Here is a 19835-nt window from a genome sequence, read left to right as displayed (position 1 = left end):
GCTGATGAGTGGCCCCCTTGCTCTGCAGCTTGCAGGTTACCCATCAGAGTCCAGGCATGGTCTGGGTAGACACCGTGACCCTGCTCTGACTTCAGAACCCAGTGGCTTCATCTCCGTACCCAAGGAAGCATGAGTCAGGCTCACTCACCCTGCTGTGACTCTACTAAATCACTCCTTGAGGTTTCTGCAGCATGAGAGGGAACTAGGGAAATCTAAGGCAGCTCCAATGGCACATTCATTCTGATTACATGAGGTATCTGGGACAGAGATAAGAGAACTTGCCCCTTCTGTGTGCCTGCTGTATTCAGGTGCCCCATGGAGTCTCCATGGGCAAACTCCTGGACTCCTGGAGGGGCCTCTGATGAGTCCTACGACAGGAGCAAGAAGCAGTGATGGCACCGCAAAGACAGAAGTGCAGAAGATCCGGGGAAATCCCACCATTTACACGATGCTTACAGGACTTTGATTGCGCTGAATCAGATGCAAATGTGTGCAAAGAAAGCACAGCCACAAGCTCATGTGGGACTAATTCAATATTCTCCCTTCACTGACACTGCTGCTTACGTGTCAGTCTGCCCTAAAATACTGTTTCTGACGTTAGATTAGCTCCGGTGTTTTCCAGCATTTTGGATTTATTCCTGACACTGGCCTCATTTATTTCACCACTTGGCCAGTGGCCATTTCTTGCCAAGCCTCGTCTCTAGATTTCGGCGTGAAATGAAATTTCACCACCTTGTTAGCCCTCCCTGCTGGCACACAGCCTCCCAGGGCGCTGCTCCGAGCGGGAGCAGCCTGAGAAGCTGGTCGCGTAGGCACTGGCCCGCACTGCCAGCCCTGCTCGCAGGCAGCCCCTCGGTTCTTGCTGGGACACAGGGCTGGCAGCATGGCGATTTGCCTCCCCGTATCTCAAGTCCCTCTTCCCCCTGATGAGATGCTTTGGAAAGGCCTCAGCACTTACTTAGGGTAACCCGTTGCCCTTGGCTTCCAGCTGTCCCACGGATCGCTGCAGTAGTCCCTTACCAGGGAAGTGGGGTGGCCAGGCCAGCCCCAGGCTGGCTCGCTGGGCGGGCATCAAGCCACCCTTCGTGCCGTGATGTGCCCTCCCTGGCTTCTTGCTCCTGTATCTGAGGAACTTTTGGGGATTCCAGTGGTGCCAAACCTTTTCAGGCCGAAGCCTCCCCAAAGGTCTCAAGAACAGGTTGTCATCAGAAATCCCTGAGCTTTCCTCCTCTATCCATGAGGTTCTGTGGGTCTCACTTAATGCTCTATTGTTCTTTCCCTACATGAAATTTCTCTGGTCTTGGGTCAGACTTGATTTTAATTGGTGTTTAGTATCAGGACTGTATTAAGAAAAAGTTGTCGTGACATTGCCAGAGCCTTGGCATCTGTATGTGCATCTGGATTGTGCGTCAGTTCACATCTTCTGGTACTTCCCTTGAGCGATGATTAGAAACGCTTGTGGCTGGATCTCACTAGCCATAAAACAGGCCTTCCATCAGCACAGCCTACCTGTGCGACAAGAGGCAGAAGCATTAGGCTTTGACAAGCCCTGCCCCGAACCTTCATGCGCAGGCTGTTCATGTCTGAGCGCTGGTTCTCCCCCGGGCTGTGGGCCCTCACTTTCTGGCTGTGGTGTTACACACAGCTCGAGCGAGGAGGGAAGTGGGGGGCCACGTCCGACCCTTCAGCAAGGGAAAAAGAATTGTCTTTGGAGACAAAACGGAGCAGAGGAGGCAGGAGGCATTTAATTCTTGCAGCAGACGCCGTGCTTGGAGGAGCCACAAGGCAGGGTCAGGAAATGTCTCTTCCCCACACCGACTGCCTTTCTCTCCAAACGCAGTGAGGCGCAGAGCAATGGGGCTGCAGCTCCAGATGGCAGGGCAGCGACACAGACAGCAGTGCTGGGGGAGAGACACGAGCGTGTCCGGAGAGCGTGGGGGTGAGCTGGTGAATAGCGATCCGGGGGGTCAGGCCGGGAGGGAGAGGGAAGAGCCACACCATTTTAGCTCCAGGTCAGCGCCTCCACAGGCTGGGCCCTGGCAGCTGGGGGAGTGCCTCTCCTATTTCCATTTTTATGATGTGGGTTTCCCAGATTTTCTTGGCTGGAGCAACGTGCACGAACGTGTTACCTGTTTTGTTAGCCTCTGCAACCTCGTACTGCGTAGGCCAAAGAATAAAAACATGTTCTGCCCTCACCTTGCTCCTGGGATGAGTTTGTTTGTCTGACATATGGTAACCCAGATTTATATTTCTGATCTATGCTAATAAATCCCCTTTTCATGGGGGAAGAATCAGGGAATGGGAACTTTGAACAAGGGACAAGGAACTGCTGGGAAAGCAAACATTGGTAAGTGCCTGCGCTGGGAAGACACCTTTCTAAACAAAACTGCTCCCAGAGCTATTGTCAGGGAAGCAACAGTCAATTCCTAAAGGAATTAATCTCCTCATAATCGCCTGTGATGAGTGTCTTTATCATACTAGCTGACTGATTGCACTGCTGTCAGCAAGGGATTACCGTTAATTGATTAAAATGTTGTTTCGCTGCGGTATGCACCTGACTTATTATCCGAGGGAGGGAAAAAGCCTTGGCCCAGAGAGAGGAGCTAAAAGAGTTGGGGGAGAAAGGAGGGAAGGAAAGTAGAATTTCCTCAAAGGATCTACTTAGAAATATAAAGCAGGTTGTCAGAAAAAATGCATTCAAAGGAATAATGTCTCTCAACCATCATATTTCAACTATAAGACCACAAGGAAATGAAATTCACCCTCACACTCCAACATGCCAATCTGATCCAGACATAGAAGGAAGCTGAACTGGGGAGCGCACGTTGCACTCATATGAAAATGTGAAATATAACAGCCAGCTAAGGAAAGTCAGCAGTTTAAGTGGTCAACAAATGAGACATTGTTTGAGCCAAGTTGGCTTTATTCCTGGTCTTCATAAGCCCACACAAGAGCTCTCTGGACTTTAGAGCAGATGATTGAGTTAGCTTTATTGTGCTCTTGCAAGCAAGCCAACAATGGCTTTTCCAATTTTTTTTTTTCTCCTGTTTTGTTTTATTTTGTTTTGATTTCAAAACATGGATGTCACACCTTTCTGGAGTGAATTCTTTTTTCCTCCCTTCAGAACAACAGTGAAAATGCTTGAGGGCCCCAGTCTGCAAGCACTGCTCCTGAACAAGTAACAAGGCTTCTCCCCGTGAAGTTATGCCCAGGGTAAGCAGTTACAAAGTTGAGCCTTTGGCCCAGAGAACTCATGCTGGCTTGGAAAGGTGCTAAGAACGCACTTGTAATTGCACAGTTAAAAAAGCCAATTAAAAAATGAATACCACAAACAGCACAGCTTAGTAAGAGGTCGGCCCCTTACCTTTGAGATAGAAATGCCACACAATTTCATCATTTCTACATAGCGGTTTAATGCCCAAAAGAGGCTGACAAATCTGTCAGTCTGACCACATATTTTCCACTTATTAAAATGAAATGTGTGTGACCATTTCTCCAAGCTGCTTTGGGAGTATCTACCTATTAAATTTCAACATAAAAGACTTCCCTTAGACTTTCCACTCCTCAAAAAACTCCTTTCCACGTTGGCAGCTCCCACAGGAGGATCTGAGACTGCAGTGACCTTCATTATTTGGAAAGCCTGAGGGACATAACGTCCCCAGGACATACTGCGGTGCAGTGGAGAGGTGCCAGACTTGCACGCTGGGTGATCACAAGCACACTGCTCACAGCATCGTCGCTTCATGCGGCCCCACACCGGAGGAGCAGGCTGAGCACTTTCACAGAGGCTGAACTTGACCCTGAGGAGCAGCTTTGTTCTTCTTGGCCAGAAGTGCCCGAAAGCTATGCAGGGAAAGCACAGGTGCAGATGATATTAATGCTCAGAAAGGGAGATTGCTGTGATAACTTGGTGAAAAACCTGTGCCATCTGAGCTCCCCCACTGTAGACCATACTGCAAAGAGGTTTTTGATGGCAAAGAGTGGCTCAGAAATCTTAGCTTCCCTCCCCGACCACCCCTGCCAGCTCGTGGTCTGCAGTCTGCTGGCACGTCCACATTCCTTCCCGTTAAACAGGGAGGGAAAAGAGTGGAAGCTGGTAGGAAAGAGTGGCAGATAGATATCCAGCCCACTAGGATAGGTCGAACGTGAAATGTGGCTTGTGGGATGTGCTAAGAGCCTTCTCTGAAAGTAGGGGATAAACCTCTTCTGTGTAAAGTCACCAACACTGGCCGAGCTGCTGCAGATCCAGAGCTCAGCTGTTGTCAGGTTCTTTTTGCTGATGCAGACCAAGCGCTAGTGAGGGAAGTGCCCTCATTTTATTACACAAACAGCAATACATATCAGTTTTTAAATACTCAGATACAAAGGCTTCAAGCTGTGCATGCTTTTAAGGTCCTCTTACAGACCTCTGTCTAATAAAAATCTGTTTGGCTTTTGTTGCTGTTTTCTTTTACTTATTTAGAGGAGAAAAAGCCTGCTTTCGCCTTGATGGCCTCCCCAGCCTTTTGCTTCCATGGGCAACTGGGTATGAAAACTGGGATAGCATACCATTAGCTGGTCAAAACAGAGGACATCTGATACTATGTTGGTTGCATTCCCTTTGAGACTTACCTTATTCTTCCACTTTCCCATTCTTTCTATGTGTTCCCACCCCCATTCATTGCAGTTCATACCCATCACTGGGAGACCGCATTGAGTTGACTGTGCTTTGGGTGGGCCCTGTACACACACACACAGACACACACAGACACAGACACACACAGACACAGACACACAAACAGACAGACAGACAGACAGACAGACACACACACACACACACACACACGAAAACATAGCCTCGGGCAGTCCTGCCCATGACTCCCTGCAACAAAATCTGTGAAGATGACATTTCCCTGTGAAGAACATTTAGTACCGTAGTGGGGTTTCCAGTTTTCTCCCTATTTCTATCTCCACTGTTAACTCAGGCTATCATTCTGGGCAGGTGTCTGTCTTTGGTCTGCCCCGTCTGTTCAGTGGACAATACAATACTTCTGCCTTCTCACTAAACCCTGTGTCGGAAGATGAAAGAAGTTTGAGAAATCCTTGTAAACCCTGGCAAAAATACAAACTGTTATAGGTGCCAGAAATGAAAAACAGTGAAATAACCATCTGGAAATAATAGTAATAGTTCCACAGAAACATAAAAGCATAACTTATGATATTCATAGCATGGCTGAAAATGCTTATCTTTTCCCTATGTTGAAATACCAATTTCTGAAGCATATGCAAAGAAGTTAGGCTGCAATTTGATAGGATGTGCTGCCCTGAAAATTTTGCTATCAAGCACATCTTAAATTGAGTGATGACTGCTGCATAGTGACATTGCCTCTATTTCTGTCCATCAGTAATAGACAGCAGACACCTGTGAGCGATGGTATATCAGCTTCTTAATTGCATTGTAATGTATATAGAGTTTCTGCAGCACAGATTAGGACACTATGTGACCTTGAGAGTCCTGAGACAGCATGTTTTAATACTACTTTTTGCAGGAGGTGATATCTTCAACCTCAGCCTTAACCCTGGTAGTCCTTTACTTCAGCACCTGGTAGGACTTTGAGACAGACAGGCAATGATGAGGACTTCACCAGTTGGTTTACAAGCCTCAGATGTAGCCCTCTGTCCTGAAGTGAGGAGAAGTCTTTCTGGGGAGAAGGCCCAAGCTGTGGTGGCTCTGGGTGCACTGCAGAGGCAAATTTGGTACCTGCTCCTCCAGCCTGTCATTCAAAAGATTTGAGCCTACATTCTTGCTTTACCGTCTGTGTCTTTGTATTTTAGGAAGAAGAGGTGCCCTCCTTGCAGAGCTCCCATGCACCAAAGGCCAAAATATCCAACAGCGTGACTCACGTGCCTCTCTGTCACAGGTATGAAAAAGAGGAAACCCTTATTAATGGGAATTTAATTTATAATATGTGTCCTACCTACCCAATGCTCTTGCAAACTGAAGAACAGGTGAATTTATAATGCTGGAAAGGAGCCATGCTAGGCATGATAGATACATTATCATAATAAGAAACAAGAATAAATGTAATAGAATGAAATAACAATACTTCCAATTTAAATGGAGATACCAGCTCTATCCAAGCAGTCCTGAAGAAATACATGGTATGCAACATAAGTACATAGTATTCAACATATGCAACTGCACTAAGCAGTTCAGGGAGGAATTCTTCATTCTTGTGTCTCCAGTCCTGGAGCCTTTGGGAAGCACGCTCTCCTCTCCACTGAGGGTAAAAAATTCTTCTCTTTAGACAGGAATGAAAGCTTGCACACTTAGTGACGCCACTTGTTTCACTGAGTGGACATAAATGAGAGCATAGGTTGCCTGTCTCCCTCATGCATTAGTTTTGAGAATTCAACTATGTGAGCACACAGCTCCTCCTACATTTAAATCAACTGTTCTGTTTGCAGATCATGACCCTCTTGTCCTTTCTGCATTGCTAAATGGGGCAGGGTGGGGTGAGGATCTAACTGGGACCCAATGTGCTGTGAATGTGCACTTTTGTGGGGAGATAGCTGGGAGAAGTTGAGTCACTGATCTCATTTTCAGAAGAGAGCGGATTAAACAGAAGGAAAGACTGTTTCCTTAAGACTGACATTTACAAGTATATGAATGCACTCTTAAATGAATGATAATCTGTTAATCTACTCCTACCTGTGGTTTGTCTCAGAACACTTTTCAATGTTATCTGAGATGCATTATTATCTGAGGTGGGCTGGTCGACAGATTTGTACTGCACAGCTTATCAGCATGTTGTGGAGTGTCCATTTAGGTTTTTGCATTTTTTCTCCATATTTGTTCACTGCTAAACCACATTGCCACCATTCAAAAGTCAGATGATGCCAAAAAAAGAGAGTTCCTCAGTTCCCTGACCTCCACTGACATCCTGAATTTCTCTACTGTGTTTCCAAACAGGTCCTCAGCTCTTAGGTCTTTTTTTCTGACCTCAGATGAGCAATCTGATCTGATCACAAGTAAGATCCTCATTTTGGGCATGTCTGAGTGCACGTTGCACCACAAAGTCTTAAATTCAGGCTGTAGGCTCCCAACATTTTTTTCTCTCTCATTCTGAAGTGAGCAGGAGAGAAGTGGTTGATTGTTTCCTGGGACTTGTAGAGCTCCCAGTGAGTGGCTGAAAGGTCATCGTTTAGTTCAGGACAAACTGCCTCTGGGCAGTTTTGGTAATAGACAGAAATGCAGACAGTCAAATGGGTACTTGTCCTGGGTAAGAACAGCTGATAATAATGGCTGATCCTTCCTATAACACCACTACATTTATTTTTTTATAATACTGTGAAGAACTATGACAAAATAATTTCTCTAGAAGAATGCAATTTGATAAAGGTATAAATGGAATATAAAGGTACAAGTGGAAGCATTGATCTACAAGGTGAATTACAATATTATTAAAAAATCAATGAGTAGTTGAAACTGCAAAATACTGGTAGTTCAGCATCACTCTGAAGAGTTAATAGCACTTTTCAAAACATCCAGACTATTCAAGTAGGATACAAAATGTGTGAGGGGTTAAACTACAGGGCATCTCACTTTGCTGATGTCTGGTAATGGAAAATGGAGCTTTTCAACTCTGGGTAACTTCGGGATCTACTAATATGACTGAGAGTTATGACTGCCCTCTGTGAAACAGTGTAAGTCTTTTTCTCCAGATGAAAGATCTCTCTCCCTCTGTCTATCTTCTCCTCCCTCAATGTACCTCTCATATAATCAGGTTTTGGTACTTTTGATGGGGAGAGTATACAAATGCTTCACCAGCACAGTGAGAGGCTGTGTACAACCTGCTGCTACACCAGGGATGGAAAAGGGCACAAGGGGGTCATGCAAACTGGATGAAAATCTTATCCTGAGAGATCTGAAAGGATGATCTTGTATAAATACTTTAAATAGTTTTGAAAGTGCTTTTTAAATACTGAGGCTATGCAGTCTTATTGCATTGAGTGACTAAAACCTAAGCAACTGTACTGCTTATACTCTGTGTGGAAATGAAACCGCTATACAGAGCAGTTTCTTCCTGGCGGCATGGGAAAAGAGTTGTCACTGTCTTGCAGCATCTATTGGCATTACATTTGTCACGTCTTCATTTGCTGGGGCTGCTCTGTAGATGAACACAGGATATCCATCTGCAGTGCTGCCAATCAATAATTTTCATCAACATTCACTTAATTTTTACTGTAGAAAACAATAACACTGCACCAGGAGATAAGGACAAGCCAGTGTCTGAGACAGCTTGGCATGTTTTGATATTATCTCTCTATCACTGCTGTTCTGAGATTCTCAAATGAGCTCAAGTCAACACAGCCCATATTATACAAGGACACACAAGGTATCTGGAGAGTTCACTTGTCGTTCTGCTGGACAGCAAGACTGCCACCTTTTGTAAAGAAACTACTCCTTGGGCAGGGTCTCTGCAGCAATGAACAGCTGTGATGAGCTCAAGCTGCTGGACAACTTAGATATTTACAATCGTGGTTGGGTCAGACCCCACCAACTGCAATCATGAGGAAAGCCAGTATAAATCCCTTTTTTATTTAAGCAGAAATGAAAATCAAAGAACAGACGTGAGGTAGTGGACAAAGAAGAATTCTAAGGTTGTCCCACTGAGGTAACATCAGCACTGCTTGCTGGGTTAAGGAGCACCAGTTTTACCCTTGTGCTACTGTACCAGAGATTGTGTTGCTGACAAGTCTCCTGTCAGTTGTTCTTACTCTTTGGGCCATGAAATAGAGCCAGAGTTGTTTTCCTTCCTTTCAGAGTATATACCAGAAGTTTCTAGAGCAGGTTCTGGCAACCCCCAACCCAACCCGTGGCCTCAGTGGATCTGGCACTGTTAGACCATGCACCGTAATGAGCCCAGAGCACCTTCCGTGGCTCAGCCTGCACTGCGCCCACGGGATACCAGGACAATTCTTTGACTTGCCTCTTGATGGTGAATTTCTCTTTAATGAAACCCCTGTCAGTGGGCTGCTAGGTTGTTCTCACCAGAATGCTCTCGCTGAAGCCTAGTACAAACGCCATAGCCTAGCATGGTACAGGAGGGCTTGATGTGCCATATTCTCTTGGGTGCTATCACGACACTAGCTGTCAGGGTCCAAAGGGCACTAGTAGCTCTTAGCAGCCTTGCCCAGCCCCACCTGGGGGCTCCACCTGCAGCCCCTGCCCATGGGCTCAGGAGCAATACTTAAGCTCAGCCCTGGGCCTTCACTTTTATGTAGAGCTGTGTTGTATGGTGTTGGTCCCTAGGTTGTCTCTGCTTGTGCCTGGTGGTATTGTGGTGCTCTAGCCCTGTGGGCTGACTTCCTGGCTTGGCTTAGGACCTGACCCATCACCATGAGCTTGCTCGATCTGGCCTGCCTTGCTCAGGTACTGTGGGAGGGGGCCTGGCTTGTGAGCCCCCTGCCCTGCTGGCTCTGTTGCTGTGTCTGTTTCCCTGCCCATTAGGGAGCAACCAGTCCTTGCTGCTTTCTGACATTAGCAGAAGTGCTAAAGGGCCCCTGGGATAATCTTTAGGGTCGAGAGCTAAATTCTTATAAAGTAGAGATCCCCATGCCCTATCTGGGTGGTAAGCCTGTTGCATCCAGTTTGGGTTCTTGTACTCAGTGAGGTTGTGTTCTTTGGCCTTCCGGCACCTCCTTGGTGCTGGTCCCAGTGTTTGTCCAACCACCTGCTGCAGCAGGGAGAGGCAGCTGGGGCTGGTAAAGCTAATCTTATAACTCTGCAGCATCCTTTGCACTGGCAGCCAACCAGCCACCTCAAGCTTGGCACATGCAGTGAGGGAGAACTAACCAAGAGCCTCCTGCTTGGCCTCTGTGTTAGTGTTTCCCGTCAGGGCAGCAAGGGGCACGGACAGCTGGCAAAAGGGATGCAGGCAGGGCAACGGCCTTGGCAGGCTGTTTTTCCTAAAAGGCCAGGAGCCAGCCTTTGCTCTCAGACACGCATGATTTCCAGTGGGATCAACAGCGAAAACTGAAGGTAAGGTGAAGTCCCATAAAGCAGATGCAGTGCCATGATCAAAAGCAAAGTAGGAGTTAAAATTGATATTCAACTTGTCAAATTATCTCATCTGAAAGTAATTTTGCAGGGACTGCACAAACACAGCAAGTAGGGATCCTGCAAGTGAATTTGAATTACTTGAGAAGTGCTCAACAAGCCTCTATCTGTTTTTACTTTTTGAATCTTATTTTTAAATTGCCTGTGTTGGCTGTATGCTTCTTATTTTGGGTGTGTGCTCTGTAATTGGGAGAGAAGGGTCAGAATCCTGGCTCTTAAGTGAAGGCAGATGCCCCTTTTGCTTGTTGCCTTTAAAATTTTCTTAAAGTGGGATAATGTTTCTGCATGGAGCTATTCAGTGTTATTTGGTGGAAAGGATGAAAGTAGTGCCAAATATCAGCTTTGAGTATAATAGCACCTTTGAATAGGGATTAGACTCCTGAGTTCATTTTTCTTCCTTCTTTCCTTTCAGGCTTGTTCAGACAGCTACACGATTTCTCCTATAAATTTGCAACTTTTTTCTAGAAAACAATTTTAAACAAGCAAATGTCATCACCACACATGAATATTTGCAATTCAGATGCCACAGGATGGATATTCATATCAAGTGTTTGCGCATTCATCCCTCGTGAGAACTAACATCACATGGCTTATTTGAATCATCCCAAACAATCAAATTGGCTTAATCAGTAAAAATTACATAATTATATCTACTGTGGTTTATAATTAAAGGATGAATGTTGGAAAGAAGCTCCCACAAAGCCTGTGGTGAGGAGAGCTGCAGAGGAGGTGCAGTCTGCAGCACCTGTGCTGGTGTGCTGGGTCTGCCACTGGGTGCAGGGAGACGGGAGCACAGTCCTGCAGCCAGAAATGCTTTGTTTACTGTGCCCTGATGTGCATCCAGCTTTGAGTCCTGTTTTTTCTTAATTGCATTATGCTGTAAGTCACACACTGCAAATGATTAATTAGCTTGAATTGTCATTTGGACAGGGTTTGTCCTGGATGGCTCAGGCTGGAGCTGCACACACAGCTCTGGTTTCTGAGGGAGTCATGATTTCAAAGCCAAGTGCAGGCAGGGAACATGAAAGGTCCCAAAACAAGTATGCAGCTCAGGACAGAAAGAAGAACTCAGGTGTTCTTTAGATAAGCGTGCCAAAAAACAACTGTGCAGCATCCTTTGAACCCTGATGGACCTGGGAGGAAGGGGAGGTGTTGCTGACTGCCCGCACTCCTGGCTGGGTAGGCCAGCCTACTCCTGTAGGATGGGCAAGAGAGCACTTTGTATCCCCCTGTGCCCTCCAGGGTGGCTGTGCTGCTCCCTCAGGGAGTGGGCATCCAGAGACTGCCCAGAGAACTGGTGCTCACTGCTTCACTGGAAATCCCAGCCTCGCTTCTGAAACTGGTGTGTAACTCTGTGTGGGCGATGAAGACTGACTGCGGACACAGGTAACAGGCAGAGGTTTTTCAGTGGTCACAGGAGAAGAGCAAAGAGCTTTCCTGGATGTCCCAGTGGTCATGTCCTGTGTCTCTATCAAACACAAAGCTTTCCCAAGCCCTGCTGCCTGGATTTCTTATTTCACTTTAGTGCTTTTGTTGCAGGAAGGGTAGAGGGGGAGCAGCTCGGACCTTCTTGAATCCCTCAATCTTTCGTGTTAGAGATTCACTGAAGAAACTTGTGCCCTGAGCTACTGCAGTTGCCTTTCACCTCCTACTCCACCATCTCTCTGGCAATATATCCACACAGACTGATCCCTGCGGGGACCTCTCACTTGCTCCTGGAGCACGCTGCAACCCAAGGGCTGTTCCCATCTATCTGCTCTCACCAGCCCTACCCAGAGCCAGTCTCCAGGGCAGTTTCAGCTCCTCCAATATGTTTATGAATAAAAAAGCCCAACTACAAGTGGGAGATGAGTTTTCTTCTGCACTTTACACTGTGACCAGTTCATGGAAGGGCTCTCCTTTGGGCCAGACAAGGAACTGCACGAGACTGTGGTCTGTGCAACGCTGTCCCCAAGCTCCCTGTGCTAGCTGACAATTGCACTCCACCTGCAAACAGCCCCACCAGCCCTGTGGTCCTTGCTCTGTGCTAATAAATGAATTGAAAAAATTGTCTGTTCATGGCCAATCTGTGCTCAAAGGGATGTGCTGTGTCAGATGATCCCTTATGAATTATTTGCCTGGCACTAATGGGAACGTAGCAGCAATGAATGGATAAATATGCCCTCTCCAGGAAAAAATTTGGTTCCTTAATGGAGATGCAAGGGAAGTCATTTATCCTTAATGTTTAAAATAAAAATTGCCTGATTGTTAGCAGTGATTTATTGGTTTTGCTTGGGTCCTACAAATGGAGTGGATTCGGAAGGTTAAACCCAGATGAGCTCATGCTGTTCAGCTGGATGATATTAGGAGTTAATCCCTTTGCATGGTTCCCTGTTCTGTAATACCTCTCAAGCCTGATGATTGCAGCTGTATTTTAAAAGCTTTTTTAAAAGATAATCTGCTGGAAATGTGAAGCTGGTAGAAATAAAGAATAGTCTCTTCTTTCCATGGAAAAGACACGGTATTTGTTTCCACACTTAAATTTTTCTTTGAACTGACTTGCAAAACAGATTCAGGATTGATTAGAGCCTTCCAGTGATGCCTCGTAAAGTCAAATCTCTTTTGGAGATGTAACTGGTAGCGGTTCCCACAACTGCTGTAGGTAATTACAGGTCTCCTTCATAAATCTAATAACGTGCTTGTTTCATGGCTGCTAAGTAACTTTTGTTCCATGTGGTTTTTCTTTGCTTTGTGTTGCTGGCACTTAGGATGGCTGGCTTCTGGAGTCTTTGGGCTGCCATGTGCTTTAAGCGTAGCTTATCACCAACCAGACAATTTTATAGCCTTCCAGTTATGAGATTATCAAATATATGTATAAGAAATGTACCCTGTAGCCTGAAACTGTGTGCTCAGTTGACCTAGGGGTCCCAGCAGGGGTTATTTATTTGATTCCCATGCTAACAGAATGTTCTAGGGATTTGCTGCTTACATGTCAAATCCCCGTACTGGGTTTCTGAGCCATCCACCGAACAGTTGATCCACTCATCCAGGTTAACCTTCGTGTTCCCATCTGTGTCGCAGGGCTTGGAGATGGAAAGTGGATTGCAAATACCAGATGAGCTCTCTTTGAAGAATTGTGGGAACACTGCAGTGCCCGAAGTGTTTGCAACATGCCTCAGAGCTAAATATCAATTAAAGAAAGCTTTCTTCTGAAAGAAAGCCAGAGTGTTGCTAACTCTGGCTTGCTTTAATTCTCATGAGTTTTTTTCTACAGCTTCTGTGTAAAAAGCAAAAAGTCCATATGGTTGCAGAGAAACATTATCTAAGCAAATAACTTAAAAATCAGAAAGCAGAGTAAAGTGCTTTGTATAGGTAAGCATGTGGTCCTTTTACAGACTGAGTTTAAATGCAGAACTGCAGAACACTGCTTTAGATGGCTCTCCTTAGTGAGAGACCAGACTGAGGCCAGCGAGGAAGAAGCTTTCTTTTCTGTAGAAATATTTGGTGTGTGAGCTGTTACTCAAAGCTCCTTATGGGCACATGCTCTTTGTGAAGAAATGAACCCTGCAGGCACACTGCAAGGGTGCTGCTTCCAAGATTTCTGTGATCTATAAGTCAGTCAAGTAATTGCGAGGGCCTGACTTTTGATTTAGGAATGCTTAGGCCTGCCAGTGCCAGGAATGAAGCAGAGAGTAATAGAAATGGGGTTTGGAAGGGAACTAAGTGATGAAGGAGAAACAGATGGAAGAAGAAAAAGCATGGTATTGTGCCATTTGTACTTTTCTTTTCAATTGGTATTTCTTTTTCACGTTTCCTTGATTCTTTTCCAACTCCTTCCTCTGTTCTCCTTTTCTGTTTCTCACCTGCTTAGGTTCAAATAAATGCTAGAAAACATTGGTCCTGTTTTTTATCTGTAGAAATGTGTGGAAGAGATTAGAGTTTAAGGGACCTCAGTTCTAGGCTGGATTTTGTGACTAAAATAGATTATATTCTTGTCCAAATCTATGTACTGTTAATATTGGCTCTTCTGGTGTCAGAAAAGTTGGTCTTAAAGTTCCTGAATTTAGCTCAGTGGGGCCAAAAAGGAGGTTATCTGTGCTAGACATGGAATTTTGCTGCCTTATTTGACTGGAATAGTTCTCAAGGTGTAGTCTTTCAGATTGCTCTCCCTGGTGTAGGCTGAAAAGCCTCCTAGTTGAGTCTGAACTGCGACATGAAAAATATTTTGGCTCTCCACTATCCCTCTGATCTTTGGCAAATCTGATCTCAGTGCAGCTATTCACCAGAAACACTTCGTGTCTCCCAGGAGTAGGAGAGGCAAGTCGTTCATGTTTATAGCATCTGAGCGTTTCAGGGAGGTGAGGAGCATACAAATACCCACGGAAACAGGCAAGTTTCTAGAGCAGTAATTTGTAAATACCCCTCTTATTTAGTGTATGATAGCTAGTAATTTGTGACTTGCTTGTAAATGAACACAGGTAGCGTCTGTTTAGTTTTCATATAAAGCAGCAGTAATAGGAACTGAGCCTAAACTAGGTTGTATCAAATGTCTGCCAGTGCTGTTGCCCATGCTAGTGCTGGCCAGAGTTGTTTCTGTGGGCTCTTTTGTGAGGCACCTGCGTGTCACCACCCTAACAAGCCACTCAGCTTGTCCTCATTATCTGATAATATAGCTTGCATTACCCCAAAGCCACTGTACAAATCAACTCAGTGAGATGGGAATCCAGTCTGTAAACTTCAGGTTGGCATTACAAGTGCTGGCAGGAAGATGGATAACTGAAGTCTGGCTCACCAGCGTTGTGCACCTAACTGGGTGGCTGTGTAAGTGCCTCTTGAAGGTATGAAAGAGGCTGAAGAGTCCCTGATGTTGTATATTTAGTTAAGCGTGGAGCTGTAGGAGGTGCTGCTGCCTGCTGAGCACTCAGCACACCAGCTCTTTATTTCAGACTTCAGCTGTACTTGGAAAAGTATGGGGAGTGCTCCAGGGATGTAACCTCCAGGAGGTACCTTCTCGTCCCCTGTGCCTCAGGTAATGCACATGGAAATGAGATGCAGTGCATTTTAGAGTGGAAACAAAGAAGCACATCTGGAAAAGGAAGCAAAACTTTGTGCCTGCCCAGTTTAAAGGAATGATGTGTTGTTATTTAACTGGAGGGGATTTTCATATTAAGATTTACTGGGGAAAAAAGCTTCAGCAGGCTATGCCAGCAGAAGGCATAGGTAATAAAGTTTTTGCAGCTCTTGTTGGCCACGTTTGTGGTTTCTGTTATGAGCTGAGATGTGGACTCTGCTGCAATATCCCCGAAAGGGAAGGAAGAAATAAACCTAAAGCTTTTCTGCAATGCTTGAAGTTTAGGTATGTTCTATGTATCTTTAAAAATGAGAAATCAAGAGTGATGAAAAGATTGAGTTGTTCAAATCTTACTTCAACCATCATGCATTTTGGCTGCAGTTGTATTAATTTAAGTCCTTCTATAAACTTGGTTGAATAATGACTTCTTCAAAAGCAATAATGTTCTTCTAACTTGCTGGATTTCAAGTATACCAGCAGAGCAGTGGATATGTGTGTACTTAGGTTGTGATCTTGAAAAAAATCTTTTGCCAACACCACTATTAAGAGTTTATAAAGGCACTAAGATATAGATTAAAGCAATGTCTCGGTTTACATACATGTTAAAAGACAAAGTGATGAGAAAATTTTAGTTAAGTTTCAGCACAAAGCTGGGTTAATTATGATGTACTTCAAGTTTTTTATGCTAAGACCCAGATAAAATTACACAATAAGCTAGGACCAGCGTTTTTGATGTTAAAGAGGAACTCCTTGGAGTTCTCAGATTTCAGCGCTTCCTAACAGCAAATTAAATACAGACTTGATAAATGCTATATCGTGCTAACAGGAAGAATCATTTAAAACCATGTAAGAGTACTTAAGAGTTAACTAATTAACTAATGACTTGGGAAAGGGTGTGAATGTCACTGCATTGCCCAGCAAAGTTTGCGTGACAGGTTAAGAAATGTCAGGCAACCAGAATATGCAGGGCTGAGCGTGTGGCAGAGCTTGTGCCCTTACCTGGGGCGACGGCCAGGCCTCAATGACCTGGGAGATGCATTAGGAAAGCTGGGACTGAATAAACTGGAAATGGACTCCAGAAGCTCTCACAATAAGCCTGTTACTGAAACAGGGTTTTTAAGCAGATGAACAACAGAAAAATTTCTTCCTACCTCTCCTGTTTTTACTCCATTATAATCTGGTTTCTTGTCTGAACACCCTGGAATAGAGCACAGATGTAACCTGGAGCTGGCAAGTGGCCTGGGCTGTTCAAGTGGCTGGGTTGCTGTTAGGTGGAGATCAGGTGGCCCAGAGAAGGATGAGTGCAGCCTCCCTGTGATACCCCTTATTGGCCAAATTCTGGTGTAGACACAGCGAGAGGGAAAACCAAAATCCTTCTGTGAAGGATCACGTTGGATCTGGGAGGCAACACTTAGCTGCCTGTGGTGGTCAGGAGCTTTCCAGAGTCTGGGGATAAAGGGTAAAAGAATAAATCTCCAAGGCTGTGACAAGGCCTTCACCTTGCTGCCTGCGGGAGCTTCTTCCTGGCTGTCAGAGCAGCTCCCAGGTACCTGCTGGTCCCAGCGAAGGCATCTCCTTCTCAAGACACTGCCTCAGAGCCCAGCTGGCTCCGTGGTTGCTTTGGGCTTCAGCAATCGCTGAGGTCATGACTGTTGCAAAACGCTCTCCTGTGACCTGTTTACAGCACAGCTCAAAGACTAGGTAGGGAATCAAAGCCACATCTTTGGGGTTTTAGCTCTGAGGACATGGTTTAGCCCTGTCAGGCAGTGGTTTGAAATGTGGTGTACGATTTGGCAGCAATGCGCTTCCCTAATGTGGTTATGGTGGAGTATTAAAGCTGGTCACTTCTGTGTTAAATCTTCCTGTAATGCTTGCCTCTTCCCCTGCTTCCTGCCTCTGCTTCTGTGCTGATGGGAACTCCCGGTGAAGTGTTTTGATTTTCCTTCTCTAGAAGATGTACAGAAAAATGGATTGCATGTAATAACACCTGCATAGGCAGAGCTTTTTGATAGTGGAAAGCTGTCATAGTACAATGGTGAGTGTCTGGCTTGTATGCCCCATCCTAACCTGGGGACAGACTGTGAGCACACCTGCATTTGGGATTTTTGCTTGGCTTTCCTTACTTGACACAAGGGTCCCGTGGCCTTGCTATTTTTTGTGAGCCTGTAGAGCTTTTAGGAAAAGGAAATAGGAAAGAATGCAAGAGGACAGCATTGTCTTTACGTTTGCCCCTTTGAGCTGGGCATGGTAATGGCAGGAGAGGAGAACTGGAGCCTTGGATCAGGAGCTGAGCTGATAACTGTGCTGCCCCGTTTGGTTGGTGACTCCCTCGTGACTCAAAGCAGTCCTCCTAGCAGTTTGTAGGGAGAGCTGAAGGTGAGGACACTGGTTAACAGGAGCTGCATAAAGGCATTTTTTTGGGCTTGGAAAGAAGCAGCCAACCTGGAGCAGAGCACAGGCTGAGAACAATTGCTCAGAGTTCACCTTAATCGTGGTTGTGTGGTGCTGGACTAGAGCATAGAGATAACTATTAGGTCTGCTCAGCCACGCGTGGGGGCCACTGTTCCTGTTCCCTGCTGCAAAACCTGGAGCAGGTGCAGCCTGCCAGGTCTCCCATGTGCCAGGCAGGGGTATCCTGACCCCGGAGGTGGCCAGGGTGCCGTCCCCTCCCAGAAGCGTGCCCCCAGAGCAAGACCATGCCCCAGGTCGGGTTATGGTGCCATGTGGGTGCCTTCCTCCTCGGGCAGGAGGAGCAAGGAGCAGACAAGCACCAAAGGCTTTCACCGGTCTTTCCAGGTGACTAAGCACCAATTTTATTTTTAATGAAAGCTAATGCTAGGAAAGCAAATACGGCTGATGACGCATCTGGGAGAGTTTGTGTCACTTCCTGCGCTGTGAAAACCTGCTTAGGCTCTGAGAGATGCATTGCCTTGTATTGATTTTCCTACCTCGGGCTGAGTGTGCTTGTTAGCTTTCTCCCCGGTGACAAATTAGGTCATCCCTGCTGAAGGTCGGGATGGCTTTTCAGCATCTTCTTTCTATTCCGGGAGGTCGGGTTTTTGACTTTCCTGTCTGTGCTTGTTTTGGCCAGCAGAGGGTACTAAAGGAAAGGTTAATACCCAGGAAAGCTTTTTGCTGTCAGCTTGTTTATCAGGCTGGGCTCAAAGTTGAAGATAAAAAGCTGCGCTTCTGGTAACCGACAGGTCTATAACAAAGAACAATTAGAAGTGCTTATATCCTCAAATTGCCTTTCTATGCTAATTTGCTTTGTTTTATGCTTAAAACATTTGAATTTAAAACTTGCCAGTCATGTAAATGATCTCAAGTTTTTATTCAGTGTACAGTTAGCAATATATGTTGCTTCACATCCTTGATGGCATCTTTTGTAGAAATGAATAAATGCCTAATAATTATAGGGTTATGGTAAAAACAAAGCTATAAAAGCAGTCACGAAGTGATCTCCATTATAAAACATGTAGCTGACTTTAAAGAATATCTATCTAAAGCTAGTGCTTGAAAGCATTGATGTAAAGTGTTTATCCTCCAAGATTAACGTGGAATTTTCACCCACTATTTTTATCCACTTGGGACTTCACCGTCCCTTCTGTCCCTGCTCATGTAATCTGTATCTCATTGCCAGATGTCTGCCCTGCACTGGGGGGTGCTGGACCACCTTACTCCACCTCTTTTCAGACAGGCTGTTTGCTTAGGTTTTGGTAAAGATCATGCTTTGTGTTTCCTGGCTTATTGCTGTCTATTTCTGTAAGCCCCAGGCACGGCCTCACTGTGTTAGTCACAGGTGAACACTTCCCAGGTCCCTGCCTGGGAGGATACACAGACCAATGCTGCTGAGCTCCTGGAACATGTCTGCAGCCAAAAATGAAGAGTTTATTCTCCTGGTCCTCCAAAGGCAGGGCTGTGCTGGGTCTGCTGTGTGTCAGCTGCAGAGAGGCTCCCCGGTGCTGTCACACGGAGCATATGGCACGTCTGGGTCACGGGCTGGAGCAGGCTGCGGCTCTCCCCCTGCTCCGCTGTCCCAGATCTGGTGATAGATGTGTTGGCCAGTTGACCCGAGGTAGTTTGTTACAATGGTGATGCACAGTGCTGCTGCTATTGAGGTTGTGTGGTTATCGGAGCCTGTGGGCTCCTGGAGAAGGGCTGCGGTCCTCCTGTGTTGCTCATAGGCACCCATCTCCTCTGAGCACGGTCTCTGGAGCAGTGAGATGGGGATGAAGGCAAGACTGGAGGCAACAAATCTGTTAAGTCTCCATGGATTATGGTTTTTCCCCCTCTGCAAAACAGATAATACCTTAATTAAACTGCACAGTTGTGACCTGCTTTCATATTTTTCAAGAAAATGCTATGTTATTGCTATTTTGTTAGCTTCTCCAGTCCATCCTTGTGTTCCCATCTGGGAGGAACTACATGTAGGGAAAAGTGAGGAACAACTATTTTCAGGAAAAACAGGGCTTTGGGAATACCTTTTCAGAAAAACAGCAAAATAGCAGTGACGTTTCTCAGCTGGGGTTCTAAAGCAGTTTTACATCTGTGAAACACTTTATAGCTTTTGTCATTTTACAGATATTTCGTATATTAATGTTTTGTACAGACAATGCTAATATGAAAAATAAAATGAGCATTTATCAGGAAGTATAATTTTAGAAGAAAATTTATTTATAATTT

The 19835-nt window shown here is 45.5% G+C and overlaps 2 long non-coding RNA genes across 3 annotated transcripts in view; both read left to right on the top strand.

Moving 5' to 3' along the window:
* LOC308197681 overlaps positions 1–6176 on the top strand; it is a 45536-nt gene extending 39360 nt beyond the window's left edge. The window contains exon 3 of the long non-coding RNA XR_013953226.1: positions 5815–6176. This is a non-coding gene — a long non-coding RNA (uncharacterized lncRNA). The remainder of the gene's footprint in view (positions 1–5814) is intronic.
* Positions 6177–8419: 2243 nt separating this feature from the next.
* LOC308197679 lies at positions 8420–11689 on the top strand. Of its 2 annotated transcripts, XR_013953224.1 has the most exons (3): positions 9219–9415; positions 9774–10024; positions 10515–11689. It is a non-coding gene; the product is annotated as an uncharacterized lncRNA (long non-coding RNA). The 2 variants fall into 2 exon arrangements; XR_013953223.1 differs by having other exon boundaries at positions 8420–10024.
* The last annotated feature ends 8146 nt before the right edge of the window (positions 11690–19835 follow it).

The sequence above is a fragment of the Anser brachyrhynchus genome, assembly GCF_964034855.1.
Source record: "Anser brachyrhynchus genome assembly, chromosome: 6".
NCBI classification, from domain to species: Eukaryota; Metazoa; Chordata; class Aves; order Anseriformes; family Anatidae; genus Anser; species Anser brachyrhynchus.
The sequence above is the reverse complement of the archived record's forward strand: the minus strand, read 5'-3'. Positions and strand labels throughout refer to the sequence as shown.